This window comes from Panthera onca, chromosome C1 (genome assembly GCF_046562875.1).
Source record: "Panthera onca isolate mPanOnc1 chromosome C1, mPanOnc1 haplotype 2, whole genome shotgun sequence".
NCBI classification, from domain to species: Eukaryota; Metazoa; Chordata; class Mammalia; order Carnivora; family Felidae; genus Panthera; species Panthera onca.
The window spans coordinates 96,444,361-96,464,060 of record NC_138346.1 but is presented as its reverse complement, the minus strand read 5'-3'; the positions used below and the strand labels follow the sequence as shown (position 1 = coordinate 96,464,060).

At 40.3% G+C, this 19,700-nt stretch overlaps 1 long non-coding RNA gene across 1 annotated transcript in view; it reads left to right on the top strand.

Annotated features, from left to right (window-relative positions):
* The window catches only part of LOC132673357 (uncharacterized), a 41,549-nt gene extending 23,748 nt beyond the window's left edge, over nucleotides 1-17,801 (top strand). Inside the window, exon 3 of the long non-coding RNA XR_013557336.2 lies at nucleotides 17,610-17,801. This is a non-coding gene — a long non-coding RNA (uncharacterized LOC132673357). The remainder of the gene's footprint in view (nucleotides 1-17,609) is intronic.
* The last annotated feature ends 1,899 nt before the right edge of the window (nucleotides 17,802-19,700 follow it).

Genomic DNA, 19,700 nt, shown 5'->3' with positions numbered 1-19,700 from the left:
GACTGTGAAATTATGACCTGAGCTAAAGTGGGACACTTAAACGACTGAGCCACCCAGGTACCCCTTCTGTAGCTATTTTCAAATTTTACCTGCAGCTGCCAGCTGATTCTTCTTTGCCACCAGTTCACAGTGTCATTTTCAGCTTCCTAAGATGGGAAAGATATATACACAGTCAGGACCAACATCCAGAAATTCTCCCTTTGTACCTCCCAGCACTCTTGAAGGCCTATGCAAATATCCCTTCCCCCACATCTCCCATAAATGCACAGACTGACACAATCAGAGAAATGAAGTGAACACCCCATTTAAGTTAAAGAAAATTCAACTCCTGTCTGCTGCCACGACTCTGCTATCAGAACTGTCTTTCTAGTTCTGTTTCCTCCCCTTTATCATAAAGTCATCAAATAACATTGCACTTTGTGCCTTCTCAGAGTTGGTCTTTTGTTTGAGATGGTGAAGACTCATTTCATCAATGTGAAAAACCATGTCTGACCAACTGTACCGATTAGGATGAAGCAGGGGATCATCACTAGTCTTACATCTCCATGGGGAGACCTGATTCTCAGTCCAAAAGTTGTACCGTGACACAATCACCCTGAAAGATGACCTTCCAGGATATGGCTTCACCAACATTGCAGCTCACTCCCAGACATCGCTAGAGTTCAGGACTACAATCCCTGCCTCCACCTTCACCTATCCTGGTGGAGAAAAAGGCCAATCTTAGAGCAGTAACATCTCCTGAAGTACAACCTGATATGAATGGTCACACAGTGTGGGTTTACTTCCTGGAAACAGATTTCAGATGGAAAACTCTCAACTTCATAGAACCAAATCTACTTTAAAAAGACTGATTCCATTGATAGTGAAAACAGCAACAGGCAATGCTTGGCAAGGCTGGTTTGCTGTGTTGCCCTCAGACTATTTTGTTTGTGGTGTTGATCTGGTTTCAACTTGACACTTGATGTACTCAAGAATCACATGCAAAATTGAAAATCTCTTAGAAACGGACACAAAAGCACTAGACAGAGAAAGGCACATGCATTTACTTCTGGCCTCTCAGGGAGTCCTTCAGCAAATGTTTTCTGGAGTGGTTGTCATGTAGTGGCTCTGTTGTAAGGGGCTGGAGAGAGAGAGGTGGTCAGGGTGCTGCACCCACTCACAGAAAGAGCTTATGAATTAACAAAAACAAGATGCGACACAGAGCAGGTCCTAACCCCAGGTGTGGGAAGGACTAACATAAAGCTGAGTCTCCAGGGAAGAGAAGGAAGACTTCACTTTCCAACATGAATGAGGGACTCTAAAGTCCCTGATCTCCTCTTGAGAACAAAAGGAAATCTGTACAAAGGAGGAAGCATGTGAGTGAATGCACCAAATATCTAACAACTCCACAAACACACACAAGACCAAGAAGGAGAAGAAGGAAGCCCAGGACAAAGCCAGCCTGGCAGTTGGATCCAATCTCCCTAGGACTCATCATTGATTTGGGGGGTGGGGGGGGCATACATCTGAACGGCAAAGAAGCTGAACAACTTTATGGGCACAGACTTAGAAGTAAACAAGTGTAGTTCAGGGGCGGCCAGCAAAGATGAGCCCTAGTGAGGCTGCAGACTTTGATCAAGACTCAGAAGAGTTACACTTAAAAACTCAGGGGACAGGAAACAACTTCACTTTCTTAGGGATTGGGCCTACAGTGAATAATCTCACTGGCAGAATGGATGCAGGGATCCAGTATTGCTGGCATCCCTACCCACTTTCCAGAAAGCAACATCTACTGTTTCTGCAGCAAGATAATTCAGTTTTTTCCCCACACATATTTGACCCATGTCTGGTCCTGAACAAAAATGACCTAATTTCTGGATGACAAAACAGTGTGATGGGATTGAAACCTATAGGACAATCCAGAGTGGATCCAGGTATCAACGTAATTAATGATGGTACCTTCCCTCTTCCACCCCCAAATACATGACACAATGTGTGACAGGCACTTAGGACAGAAAGGAAAATGCAGGTTATGTTACAGAAAGCAAGGTAGGAAGGGCAGGCCCAATTCTACTGAGTGCATTTGGCAAAAATACTCTGGACCCAGTTCCAAAAGAAATAGAATTATCTCTACTGGCTGCCACATTCTTTCATACAATGCAGTCCTTGTGACAGTTCTCACATGAACATCTTACTTTTCTGTAGCCACTTTTCTTTGTTCATAGAATTCTTCCAGGTTATGTGCTTTTTCCTTCAGCTGTTTGACTTTTGCTTCCTTTGTGGCTTTCACAGACCTCAATGCATTACACTTGTCTTCCAGGGTCTTTTTATTTTCTGTAAACAAGCAAACAAACAAACAAAAAGGTGTTTTCTTTATAAATGTGCACATGACCTGAGTCTTGATTTTGGTGAGACAGAAAAAGGGCAAGAACCATGAAGGTATGAAGGTATTCTTTCCCTTTCCAATGCAAAGTCATTGCCACCATATGGGGATTTCTCCCCAACAGAAAATATACCTTCCAGTTGACAGTTATTGGACTTCAAGGCTCTTAGCTCTACATCCTCGAATTCAACATTTGCATCTTGTAGTTAAGACAGATATGAGAAAAGACTTTCATGGAAAACTGCACAATTTGAGTGTACCTCACACAGCAGGATTGTGCATTACAATAAACAAAGACCTTGAGGCATAAATGTAACTAGAAGACAAAGATGGTGGAAAATGGTTCATGTCTAAAAACTCATAAATGGCTTTCTTAGTGGTATACAAATGTGTGTGTGTGTATACACACACACACACACACACACACACACGTGTGTGTATCCCCCTCCCCCATTCATGTTGAAAATTCACTGTTCAACATTAAGAGAGAAAGAGACTATGGAGCACCTGGGTGGCTCAGTCAGCTGAGCATAAGACTCTTGATTTTGGGTCAGGTCATGATTCTAGGATCATGCAATCCAGACCTGTGTTGGGCTGCACACACACTGAGTGTGGATCCTGCTTAAGATTCTCTCTTTCCCTCTGCCTCTCTCCCCAACTCACATGCCCTCTTTCACTAAAATTTAAAAAAAAAGTCATAAAGAATTATTTAAAAATATTTTTTTAAAGGAAAGGATTATACACTGTGGCTATCACCCTTTCTCTCCCAACTATATTTGGGTATTTTCTACATATCTTGGAGGGCAGAATTGAATGATGTGATAATTACCTAGTTGTGAAAATAAAAGATAACACCTAGTCCTTGAAATAGCAAAACTCATCTTGGTGGTCCTAGTGAAATTCCAGCTCATTGTTCAGAAAGAGGTTTGGCTCCCAGAGGCCCACTCTCTACTGTGGTAAACGGCAAGCAAATATGCTGTGCTCACTTCACCCAATGAACAAAAAGCCTCCAAAGCAAAATTACAGTAAAACTCAGCAGCCAACTCTTACCACTTCCTGATTCTTCACATTCCTCTCTCTCTCTGAGTTTGCAAGGTAGCAAGTGCACTTTGAAGGGTATCATTTAAATTTTCATTAAGGTGGGTCCCTGGGTGGCTCAGTCAGTTAAGCATCTGACTTCAGCTCAGGTTGTCATCTCATGGTTTGGGAGTTTGAGCCCTGTGTCGGACTCTGTGCTGACAATTCAGAGCCTGGAGCCTGTTTTGGATTCTGTGTTTCCCTCTCTCTCTACACCCTCCCCTGCTTGTGCTCTGTCTCTATCTCTCAAAAAATTAATAAACACTATTTTTTAAAAATTTCATTAAAGTGCTCCACTATTTTGATGTTCTCCTTCAACAAAACACGTTGAATGAGTAATAATAGTTCGTTACTTTTACTTGTGTTTTTAGAATGCAATCCAGGCAAAGAAGGGATTCTTACCATCAATTTAAGAGCTTCATCAGAGAGAAATTTACTTTCTCTCTTAGTTTCCTGAAGACACTTCCTTAATTCATTGTTGTGTAAAACACGAAAAAGGAATCAGAATTAAAAAAAAAAAAAAAAGCATAATGCTAGATAAACCTATCTTCTAATGTGTGACTCCTTTCACAAATAAAGAGGTAGCTCTTTACATTTGTGAAGCTTGTCTTGAACTGGTACTGTGTATAGAACACATGAAATAGGTCAGTAGGATGATCTACCAGAGTGGAAGTAACCACAATGAAATCACAAAAAAATATTTGAAAGGGCAATGCTACCTGCTGTTCCCAAATGGATATTTTTTCAGCAAGTGAAGTTCTCTGTTTTCTTTCTTAAAAGTATTGACCTTCTCAGTTATTCGCTGTAAACTAACTAAAAGGAGATAACACATTTTTTAAGGTTGTTACCAAACCAGTGACATCGAATAATCCCAGTATATTAGCAGCATAGACACATGATCTGACGGGTGGGTGTAACTAACATTTTAGCTTTCCTGTTGTGCCTGAAGAAATCAAGTTTTAGCACATTCTAAACCTAAGAAAACCTTATTTCAATGAGATTCCTATTTAAAATATTGTCCAAAATGGAGAAACACAATAAAATATCTTCTAATTTCTCTCCCATCTGGAAGCATCCTTCTTGGAAAATTCAATCACTTCAAATACTTATGTCACCACCAGAGATGAAACAAAAAAATCAAATCCTATCAACTTACATTTCTCTCTTCCAAGTATTAAGGTACATAGATAGGTCCCTGCAAATAAAGGAACAAACAAAAACAAAAAACCATCATTTAGTCTTGATTTGAGCCACTTACACCCCCAGGTGCTATTTGGAATTCCACACAAGGAAAGCTCAAACCGCTGACTGATTGACTACTCAAAGGCCTTGGATGACTTCCTGCTGCTCACAGATTGCCATTCATGAACCCGAGGCTGGGGGCCCTGGAGGACAAGGTCTTTGGAATCAAACATACGGGTACCATCTCAGCTTTACACTTAGTGGCTGGAGGATCTGGATTAATGGCAATTCCTAGAAGACAAACTTTTTTCATCCCAACGTGAGAACGTTACCCTCCAACCTTACAGGAATATTATTCTTTAATAAGGACCCAATTACAGGCAACACATGTAAGCTCTAGAACAGACTCCTCTAACAGGGATTATTTCTGTCATCTGACCATAAAGTGCAAACTTCTCTTCTGTTGGCTCAGTGTGAGAGCTCTCATGCTCTGAGATCACTCTTCCCTGCCACCACTGCTGCATTCAAAGGGATGAACACCAGCCTTTGAGGGCTTGCTAAGTGTCAGGCATCCACCCTGGCTGTCAACAGACAGCACCACAGAATCACCACAGTCTATTAAGCCCATGCAGAATACATTACCCCCATTTGCAACAAATTCATTTCCACTCATTCTCCCCTGGCATGAATGGCTCCCTCCACCTCAGACTCAAAACCATAGTTTAAACCTCTCTTGTGACACACACCCTGCCTGGCAATATCTGGCTTTGTCTCTAAGCTTAGGCTTCTTGATAGGCTTGTAGATAGAGTGTTTTCTCATTCTCACATTTCACCAAGAACCAGGTCATAGCAAAGTACTCACTCCAAACCTCAGGCTCATATCATCACTTGTTTCCTAACCATTTCTATGTAAGATTACACTCATTTCGTTCCCTCTACTCTGGTGACATGTTCCTCCTCCTGATGTCTTAAGAGATGGCAACTCCCTCCACATTATCACATAGGCTCCAAACAGGGAAGAGAAAGATGAATTTCAAGAGTTAACAAGTAAATTAGACACCAGAAGTCACCATATTTATCCTTAGGTGAATTAAAACACACATCAAGGGGCACCTGGGTGGCTCAGTTGGTTGCATGTCTGACCTTGGCTCAGGTCATGATCTCACGGTTCATGGGTTCTACCATCCCATTGGCCTCTGTGGTGATAAATAGGAGCCTGGAGCCCACTTTGGACTCTGTGTCTCCCTCCCCCACTCACACTCTGTCTCTCTCACTCAAACATTAAAAAAAAACAAACCCATCAAACACCAGTACTGAGAAAATATTGCAAAGAAAACTAAAGCTTAAATTCTTACCGTGATATTCTTGAGGCTCTAAGAGGGGAAAAAACAAAATTAAATTTGTTGTCAAAACATATTATTAGTAAAAACTTATAGTTCCTGATAAATAGTAAAATAGTAAGTAATCCAATGAAATTACAATAATTTTATTTTGCATAAATAATTTACAGCAAGAAGTTGCTGCAGCCAGGATCAAAGAGGTAGGTTGCCTGTTTTCTCCTCTAGGATTTTGATGGTTTCCTGTCTTACATTAGATCTTTCATCCATTTTGAGTGTGTGTGTGTGTGTGTGTGTGTGTGTGTGTGTGTGTGTTTCAGAACATGGTCCACGTTCATTCTTCTCACTGACCAGTTTTCCCAGTACCACTTGCTGAAGAGACTTTTTTTTCCATTGGATATTCTTTCTTGCTTTGTCAAAGATTAGTCCACCATATGTTTGAGGGTCTGCTTCTGGGTTCCCTATTCTGTTCCACTGATCCATGTGTCTGTTTTTGTGCCCATACCACACTGTCTTGATGATTGCAGCTTTGTAATATACCATGAAGTCCAGAATTGTGATGTCTCCAGCTTTGTTTTTCTTTTTCAACATTACTTTGGCTATTCAGGGTCTTTCTCTGCTGTCCCCTATGCTTTTTCCAAGCCCAGCGATTAATTTTATGACTATTATTCTAAATTCTTGTTCTGTTATATTGCTTAAATCGTTTTTGATAAATTCATTAGCTGTTGCTACTTCCTGGAGTTTCTTTTGAGAATTCTTCCGTTTCGTCATTTTGAATAGTCCCTGCGATGGCTCCAAACTGCAGGGCACTTCCCCTGTGTTGTCCGGAGTAGCTTGTGTTGATGGGCGGGACCGCAGTCAGACCTGATGTCTGCCCCCAGCTCACCACTGGGGCCACAGTCAGACTGGTGTGTACCTTATCTTCCCCTCTCCCAGGGGCAGGACTCACTGTGGAGTGGTGTGGCCCCTGTCTGGGCTACTTGCACACTGCCAGGCTTGTGGTGCTGCTTCGATGGGATCTGGCATTTTAGCCGGGGTGGATCCACAAGGTGCACAGGGGCGGGAGGGGCAGACTCAGCTCGCTTTGCCTTTGGTGGTCTGCTTCTGGAGGGGCCCTGTGGCACCGGGAGGGAGGGAGACCCATCGGAGGGATGGATCCACAAGAAGCACAGTGTTGGGTGTTTGCGCAGTGCAAGTAAGTTCCATGATGGGAACTGGTTCCCTTTGGGATTTTGGCTAGGGGATGGGCGAGGGAGATGGCGCTGGCTAGCGCCTTTGTTCCCCACCAAGCTGAGCTCTGGCCTCTGGGGCTCAACAACTCTCCCTTCCATTGTCCGTTAGCCCTTCTGCTCTTCGAGCAGAGCTGCTGACTTACAACATTCCAGATGTTAAGTCCCGCTGGCTGTCAGAACTCATGCAGTCTGGCCCCTCCACTTTTGCAAGCCAGACTCGGGGGCTCTGCCTTGCCAGGCAGCCTGCCCCTCCACCGCCCCGGCTCCCTCCCGCCAGTCTGTGTAGCACGCACGACCTCTCTGCCCTTCCTACCCTCTTCTGTGGGCCTCTTGTCTACACTTGGGTCTGGAGAATCTGTTCTGCTAGTCTCCTGGCATTTTTCTGGGTTATTTAGGCAGATGTGGGTGGAATCTAAGCAATCAGCAGGACACAGTGAGCCCAGTGTCCTCCTACACCACCATCTTCCACGATCTCTCTCTTCCTGACAGCTGATGTTTAAAAAAATAGCAAAAAGTGCTCTCAGACGTCAGTCACCCCTGACAAATTCTAGCTCAATCAAATCTAGGCATGACCCAGTTTTTACACCATTAACATATTTCCCCATTCTAAAGTTTTAAAGGATGATGAAAGGCTGAGGCCAGCCCTAAACTCCTGCCAGGATGTTGGAATATCATGCTATCAAAAAGCCACTTAGGAAACTCAGAGCTTCCCTGTGTCACCCAGCCCCATGGGCAGGGGAAATGAAAAGGAATATGAACACATCAAATACTTAATATGTGTGTTTCTTTGTGAAGGCAAGTTTTCTACAGTGGCAGGGAGAGGGGGAAATACTCATTTAGAAATAAATTCCAAAGTATTCTGTTCTTCCAGAAAAGATCTGCCCTCAAAAGGAACTAAGAGCCTAACTGGGGATTTCCCAAAGAGTAAGCAATACAGGTGAGGGAAAATACTCAACTCCAGGGCTCTCTCCTTCCTGTCTCACCTGGTAGTAAATTCAGCCTAACTCCTAGCCAGATAAATATAAAAACCTCACACTCATGTCCTATTTACCTCAGTTTCTTTACCAGCACATAACATTTACCTTTCAACACAACTTACAAGGCATAGTAAAGTAAAAACCACACAGTTTGAACACAGACAGGAAGCATTAGAATCACACTTCCTATGGCAGAGATGTAGGGATTATCAGTCTGGGAACTTAAAACCACTTCCGTTCCTATGATAATGCAGACAATGAAAAAAGTGAACAACATGCAAAAAGAGATGGTGAATGTAAGCTAACAAACATTAGCACCTCTGTTGCTCTAGTTACCTTTATTATTCTTATTTTACTAACAATCCTTGAATTTGCCCTAGCCCTAATTCAAGCTTATGTTTTTACCCTACTAGTAAGCCTATACCTACATGACAATACCTAATGACCCACCAAACCTGTGCATATCACATAGTCAACCCTAGCCCATGACCACTTACAGGAGCCCTTTCAGCCCTCCTAATAACTTAAAGGTCTAGCCATATGATTTCACTATAACTCAACATTACTACTAACTTTAGGAATAACTACCAACATATTAACCATATACCAATGATGGCGAGACATGATCCGAGAATATATTCCAAGGTCACCACACACCTATTGTTCAAAAAGGTCTACGATACAGAATAATTCTCTTCATTGTCTCAGAAGTGTTCTTTTTTGCAGGCTTCTTCTGAGCTTTCTACCACTCAAGCCTAGCCCCAACTCCCTAATTAGGAGGCTGCTGACCACCTACAGGTATTACCCCTCTTAACCCCCTAGAGGTCCCATTACTTAATACCTCAGTACTTCTAGCCTCCAGAGTATCAATTACTTGAGCTAACCATAGCCTAATAGAAGGTAATCGAAAACACATACTCCAGGCCCTATTTATTACAATTTCCCTGGGAGTGTACTTCACACTCCTTCAAGCCTCAGAATACTATGAAACATCATTCACAATCTCAGATGGAGTTTATGGATCCACTTTCTTTATAGCCACAGGATTCTACGGACTACATGTAATCATTGGCTCTACTTTCCTAATTGTATGCTTCTTGCGTCAACTGAAATATCATTTCACATCAAATCATCACTTCAGATTTGAAGCCACTGCTTGATACTGACATTTCGTAGACATGGTCTGACTATTCCTATACATTTCTGTTTATTGATGAGGATCCTATTCCTTTAGTATTAACAAGTACAGTTGACTTCCAATCAACCAGTTTTGGTATAGTCCGAAAAGGAATAATAAACGTAATACTTACTCTACTCACCTACACACTCCTATCCACACTACTTGTATTGATCGCATTCTGATGACCTCAACTAAATATCTAAGCAGAAAAAGCAAGCCCATATGAGTGTGGATCTGACCTTATAGGGTCTGCTCGTTTACCCTCCTCCATGAAATTTTTCTTAGTAGCCATCACATTTCTGTTGTTCGACCTAGAAATTGCATTGTTACTACCCCTCCCTTGAGCCTCACAAACAAATAACCTATCGACTATGCTCACCATGGCTCTTCTACTAATCTCACTATTAGCCGCAAGCCTAGCCTATGAATGAACCCAAAAAGGACTAGAGTGAATAAGTTTAAATTAAAACAAATGATTTTGACTCATTAGATTGTAGTTTGCCTTATAATTATCAAATGTCTATAGTCTATATTAATATCTTTCTAGCTTTCATTATGTTATTTATACGACTAATATATCAGTCCCATCTAATATCCTCCCTCTTATGCCTAGAAGGTATAATGCTATCTCTATTCATTATAATAACCATAGCAATCCTAAATAGCCATTTCACACTAGCTAGCATAACCCCTATTATCTTACTAGTATTCGCAGCCTGTGAAGCAGCATTGGGCCTATCCTTACTAGTAATAGTATCAAACACATACGGTACTGACTACGTACAAAACTCAAACCTCCTACAATGCTAAAAATTATTATCCCTACCGCAATACTCATACCACTAACATGACTATCAAAACCCAACATAATCTGAATCAACTCAACAGCCTACAGCCTGTTAGTTAGCCTCATTAGCCTTACTTACCTCAACCAACTAGGCGAGAACAGTCTTAACTTCTCACTATTATTTTTCTCAGACTCACTCTCTGCACCCCTATTGGTACTAACAACATGACTCCTACAGTTAATACTTATAGCCAGCCAATCACACCTATCAAAAAAAACCCTAACCCGAAAAAAACTATATATTACAATACTCATTCTCCTGCAGCTTCTCTTAATTATAACATTTACTGCCACAGAATTAATTATATTCTACATTCTATTTGAAGCCACATTAATCCCTACCCTAATCATCATTACCCGATGGAGTAACCAAACAGAACGATTAAATGCCGGCCTATATTTCTTATTCTACACCCTAATAGGCTCACTACCTCTACTGGTCGCACTATTATATATCCAAAATACAACAGGATCATTAATTTTCCTAATTATTCAATACTGAGCCAAGCCAATTTCAACCACTTGATCCAATATTTTTCTCTGATTAGCATGCATAATAGCATTTATAGTAAAAATACCTCTGTACGGACTCCATCTCTGACTACCAAAAGCACACGTTGAAGCTCCTATTGCCGGATCAATAGTTCTTGCCGCCATATTATTGAAACTAGGCAGATATGGAATGATACATATTACAGTCTTACTTAACCCTGTAACAAACCAAATAGCATACCCCTTCATAATACTATCCCTATGAGGAATAGTTATAACAAGCTCTATCTGCCTATGCCAAACAGACCTAAAATCTCTAATTGCATACTCATCTGTAAGTCACATAGCTCTAGTAATTGTAGCAGTACTAATCCAAACACCATGAAGCTATATAGGAGCAACAGCTCTCATAATCGCCCACAGACTAACTTCATCAATACTATTCTGCCTCGCAAACTCAAACTATGAACGAGTATATAGCCGAACAATAATCCTAGCATGAGGCTTACAAACTATTCTTCCCCTAATAGCTGTCTGATGACTACTAGCTAGTCTTGCAAACCTAGCCCTGCCCCCTACAATTAACTTAATTGGAGAGCTATTTGTAGTAATAGCCTCCTTCTCATGATCTAACATTACCATTATTCTCATAGGTACAAATATTATCATCACAGCCCTATACTCTCCTTACATACTTATTACAACCCAACGAGGTAAGTATACACACCATATTAAAAACAACCCATCATTTACACGAGAAAATGCTCTAATAACTTTCCACCTACTCCCACTCTTTCTCCTATCGCTTAATCCTAAAATCGTACTGGGTCCTATTTACTGTATATATAGTTTAACAAAAACATTAGATTGTGAATCTAATAATAGAAGTGTAAACCTTCCTATTTACTGAAAAAGTATACAAGAACTGCTAATTCATGCCTCTGCATATAAAAACGTGGCTTTTTCAACTTTTATAGGATAGAAATAACCATTGGTCTTAGGAACCAAAAAATTGGTGCAACTCCAAATAAAAGTAATAAACTTATTTGCCTCATCTATACTAACTGCAATATTCATCATACTACTACCCATTATCATATCTAATACTCAGCTATACAAAAATAATCTATATCCACACTATGTAAAAACCACAATTTCCTATGCCTTTGCTATTAGCATGGTCCCAACCATAATATTTATTTCCTCCAGACAAGAAACAATCATCTCAAACTGACATTGACTATCGATCCAAACTCTTAAACTATCACTAAGCTTTAAACTAGACTCTTTCTCAATTATTTTTGTACCTGTAGCACTCTTCGTTACATGATCAATTGTAGAATTTTCAATATGATACATACACGCAGATCCATACATTAACCGATTTTTTAAATATCTCCTTATATTCCTAATTACCATAATAATCTTAGTAACCATGAACCCCTAAGATTTTAAAGTGATTCGAGATATCAAGAGCACCATAACAGAAATAAAAAATGCCTTTGATGGGTTAACAGACTCAACATAGCTGAGGAAAGAATCATTGAGCCTAAAGAAATGCCAGTAGCACCTTCCAAAAAGGAAACACAAAGAAAAAAAATTAAAAATATGGCACAGAAAACCCAAGACCAGTGGGACAATTGCAAAATGTGTAATACACATGTTAGGAATACCAGGACAATGGAGAAGAGACTTATTTGAAGCAATAATGACTGAGGATTTTCCCAAATAAATAGTCACCAAATCACAGATCCAGGATGCTCAAAAAATCAAAAGCAGGACAAATACCCAAGACAAACATACAAATGACTAATAACAAGAACAAAAAACCCACCAACTATGCTTAATATATTCAACTATGGATAATTAAAACAGCCTTGGAAATCTGGAGCAGGGGTTGGGGGTGTGAGGAGAGAGGGGTAAGAACACCTTACCCAAGAGGAACAAGGATAAGAAATACCTGAGATTTCTTTTCATAAACCATGCAATCAAGAAGAATGGAATATTTCAAGTGTTAAAAGAAACATCAAACTAACCAGTGAAATTATCCTTCAAACACACTACAGAGTAAGGAAAATTGTCAGGGATAATGACTGGCATTACTTCAATGGTAAAGAAGTCAGTTCTCCAAAAAGGCACAACAGTTTCTAATGTGCATGCATTAACAAGAGATGTGTCAAGATACATAAGGCCAACATTGACAGAACTGCTGGTAGAAAGAGCTGAATCCACTACTACAGCTGGAGAATTCAATACCCTCTATCAGTCACTGACAGATCCAGCATACAGATATTCAGTAAGATCACAGATGACCTGAACAGTATCACCAATCAACTGGATCCATTACCATCTGTAGAACACTTCATCCAACAGAAAATTATATATTCCTGTCAAGCTCACAGAACATTCACTGAGATAGGCCATATTTGCGGCCATAAGATACATCTGAACAGCCACAATAACAGAAATCATAGGAAGTATGTTCTCAGACCACAAATGAGTGAAATTAGACCTCACGAACAGAAAGATATCTGGAAAAGGACAAAAACATTGTAGATTAAATAAGCTTCTAAAAGAACACATGGTCTGTTAGAGGGGAGGTTTGTGGGGGGATGGGCAAAAGAGTCAAGGGGATCAAGAGTACATTTATGGTAATGAGCACTGAGAAATGTAAAGAATTGAAGAATCATAATGTACACCTGAATCTAATATTACATTGTATGTACATTATACTTGAACTTAAAAAAATATATATGTGTAAAAGAAGACATTTCTACAGAAATTTTTAAATAGTTCAATCTAAATGATAGTGACAATTGAACAGATTAGAGGGAAATTTGTAATACTGAGTGCATATAAAGGCACAGTGAGTATAAAATTTTCTGCTTATTTATGATTTAAAAAATATAAGGTACTTTAGTATACTCACAGCAAGTACAGTTCTGAAGAGGTAAATTAGAAATGCACAAATTCCCAGGGAGGCAGTAATAATGTTATGATTCCACAGAATTCCAAACACATCAGAGCCGAGAGAGAAATGGTATGCTAAAATATGGAGAAGCTGAAATAATATTGGAGACAACAAGGAATCCATCAAAGACATTTACAATATATCTGTCACAAAGAATCATCTTTACAAACTCTCAACCAATCTCCAGGAGACTTTCAAATGCCTCCTCAAAGGAGGAGGACAGACGGCTTAGAAAGCAGCAGGAGCAAACTTTTGGGAGTGATGGAGTGTGTTTACTCTCTTACTGTGGTGATAGCTTCATTACTCCTTACATATGTCAAATATCAACAAATCATTTCCTTTAAAAAGGTGTTACTATACATAAATTACACCACACTGAAGCTATAGGAAAACTATAACAGGCAACACTTAGGGATTTTATTTTGCTGACAAACACATTCCAAATACTTTCTAAATAGTTAACTTAAGAATTTATAAACAAACTTAAAATAGAAAAATATGTAATGCAAACATATGGTAGATAAGTCAATGACTTCTATTGTACATTCTTAAAGTACCTAAATAAACTCCTTTGAAATATCTCCAAAAATATGCCCAAAATTTTTGGAAGAATGGGAGAAAGTAACAATAAAAAATGTACTAGAGATACAAATGAGAATGTTAGATAGATAGATGTTTACAGATAGGGATATAACTGAGCGAGATGGGTAGTTGCTACTATAAATATGAGATTATTATTCCAAGCAAATTATACTTCTTTTTCACTTCCTAAACACATTGACATTTTCTTTTAATGTTTGATACCAAATCATAGCCCAAAATGTCAGATTTCTGAAGTAAATAAAGATTTGCATAATCAGATGATCTTGTATATTCTGATGATATCTATGAGATTTTAAGTTCCTCTGAATACACCCATCAAATAGCCAATGAAAGGAATTCACATTCCTATTTCACAGTATTGTACCTAAATCAATCAATAACAACTATGAAAATTAATTTCTAAAAGAATACAAAAGTCCTGGATATGGTCATCAAAACAAAAGAACACATATCATTTTACAAAAACTAGACTTACCAGTATTTTAGGAGCAAACACACACACAATACAATTCACACGAATTCACATACGAAGCTGTAATTTTGTGCAACTGAACCTTTCTAGAAAGTAGCCTCCACAATGTGTACCATTTGTTTCTTCAGCTCTCAGAACTGAGGTCACTAAAATGTGTGCTGGTTGGAAATGTACACCGTCTTTGAGTGGCCACTGTCTGAAAGAGAGCAGGGGCTGTCAGCACAATGATCATGGGGATCAAATGCACCAAAAATGGGCCATATTGATATGAATGTAAACCATCCTCAGTCTTGGGTACTCTTGAAACACCTGGCAGCTGTCTAGCTGCTAATATTAGTAATTGACTCCTTTTTTTAAAAAAAAAAATTATTGTCAAGTTAGCTAACATACAGTATATACAGTGTCCTCTTGGTTTTGGGGGTAGATTCCGTGATTCATAGCATATATACAATACCCAGTGCTCATCCCAACAAGTGCCCTCCTCAATGCCCATCATCCATTTCCTCCCTCTCCCATCCCCCCCCCCATCAACCCTCAGTTTGTTTTTCATATTCAAGAATCTCTTATGGTTTGCCTCCCTCTCTGAAACTATTTTTTCCTCTTCTCTTACCCCATGGTCTTCCATTAAGTTTCTCAAGTTCCGCATGTGATTGAAAACATGATAATCTGTCTCTGACTGTACCCTCCAATTCCATCCATGTTGTTGCAAATGGCAGGATTTCATTCTTTCTCATTGCCAAGTAGTTTTCTCTTGTATGTATAATCCACATCTTTATGCATTCATCAGTTGATGGACATTTGGGCTCTTTCCATAATTTGGCTATTGTTGAAAGCATTGCTATAAATGGTATAAAGGGTATATGTGCCCCTATGAATCAGCTCTCCTGTATCATTTGGATAAATTCCTAGTAGCGCTATTGCTGGGTCATAGGGTGGTTCTATTTTTAATTTTTTGAGGAACCTCCACACTGTGTTCCAGAGTGGCTTCACCAGTTTGCATTCCCACTGACAATGCAAGAGGGTTCCTGTTTCTCCACATTCTCGCCAACATCTGTTTCCTGAGTTGTTAGTTTTAGCCACTGACTGGTGGGTGGTATCTCAGTGTGGTTTTGATTTGTATTTCCCTGATGATGAGTGATGTTGAGCAGTGTCTGTCGGCCATCCAGATGTCTTCTTTGGAAAAGTGTCTATTCATGTCTTCTGCCCATTTCTTCAATAGATTATTTCTTTTTGGGTGTTGAGTTTGGTAAGTCTTTTATAGATTTTGGATACTAACCCTTTATCTGTCATTTGCAAATATCTTCTCCCATTGTGTCAGTTGCCTTTTAGTTTTGTTGATTGTTTCCTTTGCAGTGAAGCTTTTTATCTTCATGAGTTCCCAATTGTTCATTTTTGCTCCTATTTCCCTTGCCTTCAGAGATGTGTGGAGCAAGAAGTTGCTGTGGCTGAGGTCAAAGAGGTTGTTGCCTGTTTTCTCCTCTACGGTTTTGATGGTTTCCTGTCTCACATTTAGGTATTTCATTCATTTTGAGGTTATTTTTGTGTATGGTGTAAGAAAGTGGTCCAGTTTCATTCTTCTGCATGTTGCTGTACAGTCTCTTCACTACGTTCTCACAGACAATGACCATTAACAGGGGCAGGTGGGAAATACAACAAAAGTTAGTTTATGCAAAACTCAGAGATGAGGTAGGAGAGAGAGCTGAACTGATCTATGAGATGCAACCCAGGTAGAGGAGGAAAATTCTAATATAGACGACCAAGAAATTTCCTCCTTTGTAGTCTCAAAAGAAACAGAATAGATTCTATTTTGACTAGAGTTATTCATGGGGGATGATTCTGCCTCAATACAAGGGTTGTTCCAGACTACTGGGGCTTTCCAGATCCAGCTCTATGAATCTGGTGCCTGCCAATCTAAAGAAATCTACTTATTTCTATGGGTATTCCCTGTATCTCTCCCCTGGGGGTACAGATTTTGATGTTTAAAAATGTTTATGTATTTTTTGAGAAAGAGGGAACATGCAAGTGGGGGAGGAGCAGAGAGAAAGGGACATAAAGAGTCCCAAGCAGGCTCTGTCAGTGAAAAGCCCAACATGGGGCTCAATCTCACAAATCGTGAGATCATGACATGAGCCAAAATCAAGAGTCACACACTTAACTGATTGAGCCACCCAGGTACCCTATAGGTTTGCCTTTTCATGAGTAAGTGAAACATTCACATCGGGATCTAGGTATATCTTTATATTCGAATAATCCTAAAGACATTTGGGAACTTTTTGCTTTGGGTAAATCAACACTCTGCACATGCATGGTTAAAGAAAGGACAAACTCCTTCACTTCCTGCTCATGTGGCTCCTAGTGATTTTCCTATTGTACATGTCCCAGCAGGATGCAGCTAGTTTCTGCTGGGCTGCTCAGAACTCCCATCAATGTTATGGGACAGAGTCCCTAGGGGCAGCCTCCAAAACCACAAAGAATGGGCTGATCAGAAGTTCTTAAAAGTCAACAAACAAGGAAGCAAAGAGCACAAAGGACATTTCACTTTTTAACCCTCTAGTGTGAACACCAATGCTTCAGATACCACTGTTCCCAGGGCTAGCAAACTTCACAAATATGAACAGTGTGCTGATAGGAAAACAAATCACATCTAAGATGGACCCTAAACTTACAAGGCTTGAATCAGGATCTTGACAGGGCTTCCAGGAGTCAATCTAATATCCATAGATGCTATTAAATAAGAGTTTCTTACATTTTTGAAAACAATTTTAATGAGATATAATTCACATATCATATAAGCCACTATTGAAGACTAAGATCTCAGTGGCTTTTAGTATCTTCATAAATCCTTCCTTGTTGACACCATAAATATACTGTTTTTAGGTTTCCATCCTGTCAATGCTGATCTTTTTGGACCAAGCAGCACAAACTGAACCCAGAACTGGATGTGGACAGCTGTGGAGAAACCTGGCCTGTGGTCTTCAGTCTTCAGGAAGAACTGAAGTTCTTCTGAAGTTCCCATCAAGAACCCCATGAAAAAGCTGTTGTTTAACCACAGTATGAATGAACCCAATAGGAAGGAAGAATCCACCTATATCCCATGTTTACTCACATTTGGGTTTGAGTAACTGGGACACCAGAGCATGAGTAGACAGAAAAACACCCACTGCACCTTCGTGTCCTGGTTGTTATCAGGGGGCACCGGGGCACCAGGGAGGAGGTGGGGGTGGGAATGGAGTGGGGTGATAATTGGGGCTGGAGGTGGTGTTTCAGTAAGGGTGGGATTGGGGAGGGTGGGTGTCAGGAGAAGAAGAGGGTGAGGGACAGTACCAAGATCAGATCAAGTTCTTGAGTGGAGGAAGGGGGGTTCAGACAGGTTAGTTGGTCAGCAGGTCAACAAATCACTAGGTGAGCAGGACACAAGTAGCAGCTGGAGCAGAGGAGGATCCATCTATCTTCAAGCCTTCAACTCTCTGAGCATTGCTTTAACAGCCTGTAACATTTATTCTCTCTCTCTCTCTCTCTCTCTCTCTCTCTCTCTCTCTCTCTCTCAACCAATCAGCTGCCTTCAACCCTGGTAGATCAACACAGACACCCAGCGTGACTTAATTTTTTAAAAAGCCACTTCTCACCTGCCACATCACCATGTGCCATCCCAATGACTGTTGCTCTCTGGAACACTGGCAGACCTTCTGGTTTCTGGTCCCTCCCAACCCAGGTCCCTTTCCCCTCTTCTTGGAGCTCTCTCCTTCCTTTCAGAACTCCAATGAAATACATAAGCAGAGTGAGCATTTTCAACCCTCTCTAAATAACCCAAAGAAGATAGAACATACATAAGATACAGATCTTGATAGCAACCATCTGAATCCTACAGCAATATCCATTTATGTGTCCACATCTACATATAACACTGTTGAGGACACATTAACTTTAAGCACATAGGATGCAGATACAAAAATTCACACTATTTTGGCCATCCGTGAAATTTCAATATATTCCAGAGGAATGAAACACACAGAATATCTTTTGGTAATTTAATGTGCTAGAAATAGCTGCTAAAAACCTAACTAGAAATTCCCGTATGTTTAGTAATTGAGAAGTACCTTCATAAATATGAATAAAGAAATCCCAAAGAAAAAGAGCTATATTTGACTGAATGGTATGAGCATGATAAAATTATAATCAAATATGTCTCCAGACCTGGAATATCCTGAAATATTGATGTGAGAAGATTGTCTAGTCCCCAAATCATCTCTAATTGACCTAGACCTTTTAATACCCTAAATAGTGGTCGATCTGTCACTTGTCTATATGACCCTCCTACCCATTAGGATGGACTTTACATTATGAATCCCAGAGGAGGAATAATCCAAGCTGACTCTCATGGGATCTCCTGGGATCTGCAGGAATGAGAGCATTTTAAGAGAAATACTTCATCAGCTTATCTCCTGGGAGCCCTGGGACAACACCCATATTGTTGGCAGCACTAGGTGTGCTAGGCAGGGAGGGCCTAGCAGGTGGCCAGGGTCACCCCAATTATAACTGGAGCAGGGATCAGGGAAAGAAGCAGCAGTGAACAGAGACTGGGGGCCTCAAACAGGTGAGATCATTCATGGAGGTAAAGTAGTGTCCCCAAAGCCAGTATCAGCTTCCCATCTGGAGAGCCCTTTGTGGCCCCTGGGGACAGGGCCAGGAGCCTAGAGTTTGAGATCCAGCTGTGCTGCTTACCAGCTGTGTGACCCTGGGCTGGTTTCTTTCAGTAAAATGGTGTCCTTCCGTGTCCATGCCTGTGTCTATAACTGTGCTGTGGACAGGAGGAAACCACATCTTGAGCACCTGTGCACATTAGCATCACCATCTCCATGTGATGCAGGATCATCAAGCCCAATGGTCATGAATGAATTGAGATATTGTATCGTGCAAAAAGGTGTTTTAATTATACCACAGGGACAGGACCCATTGGCAGAAAGAGTT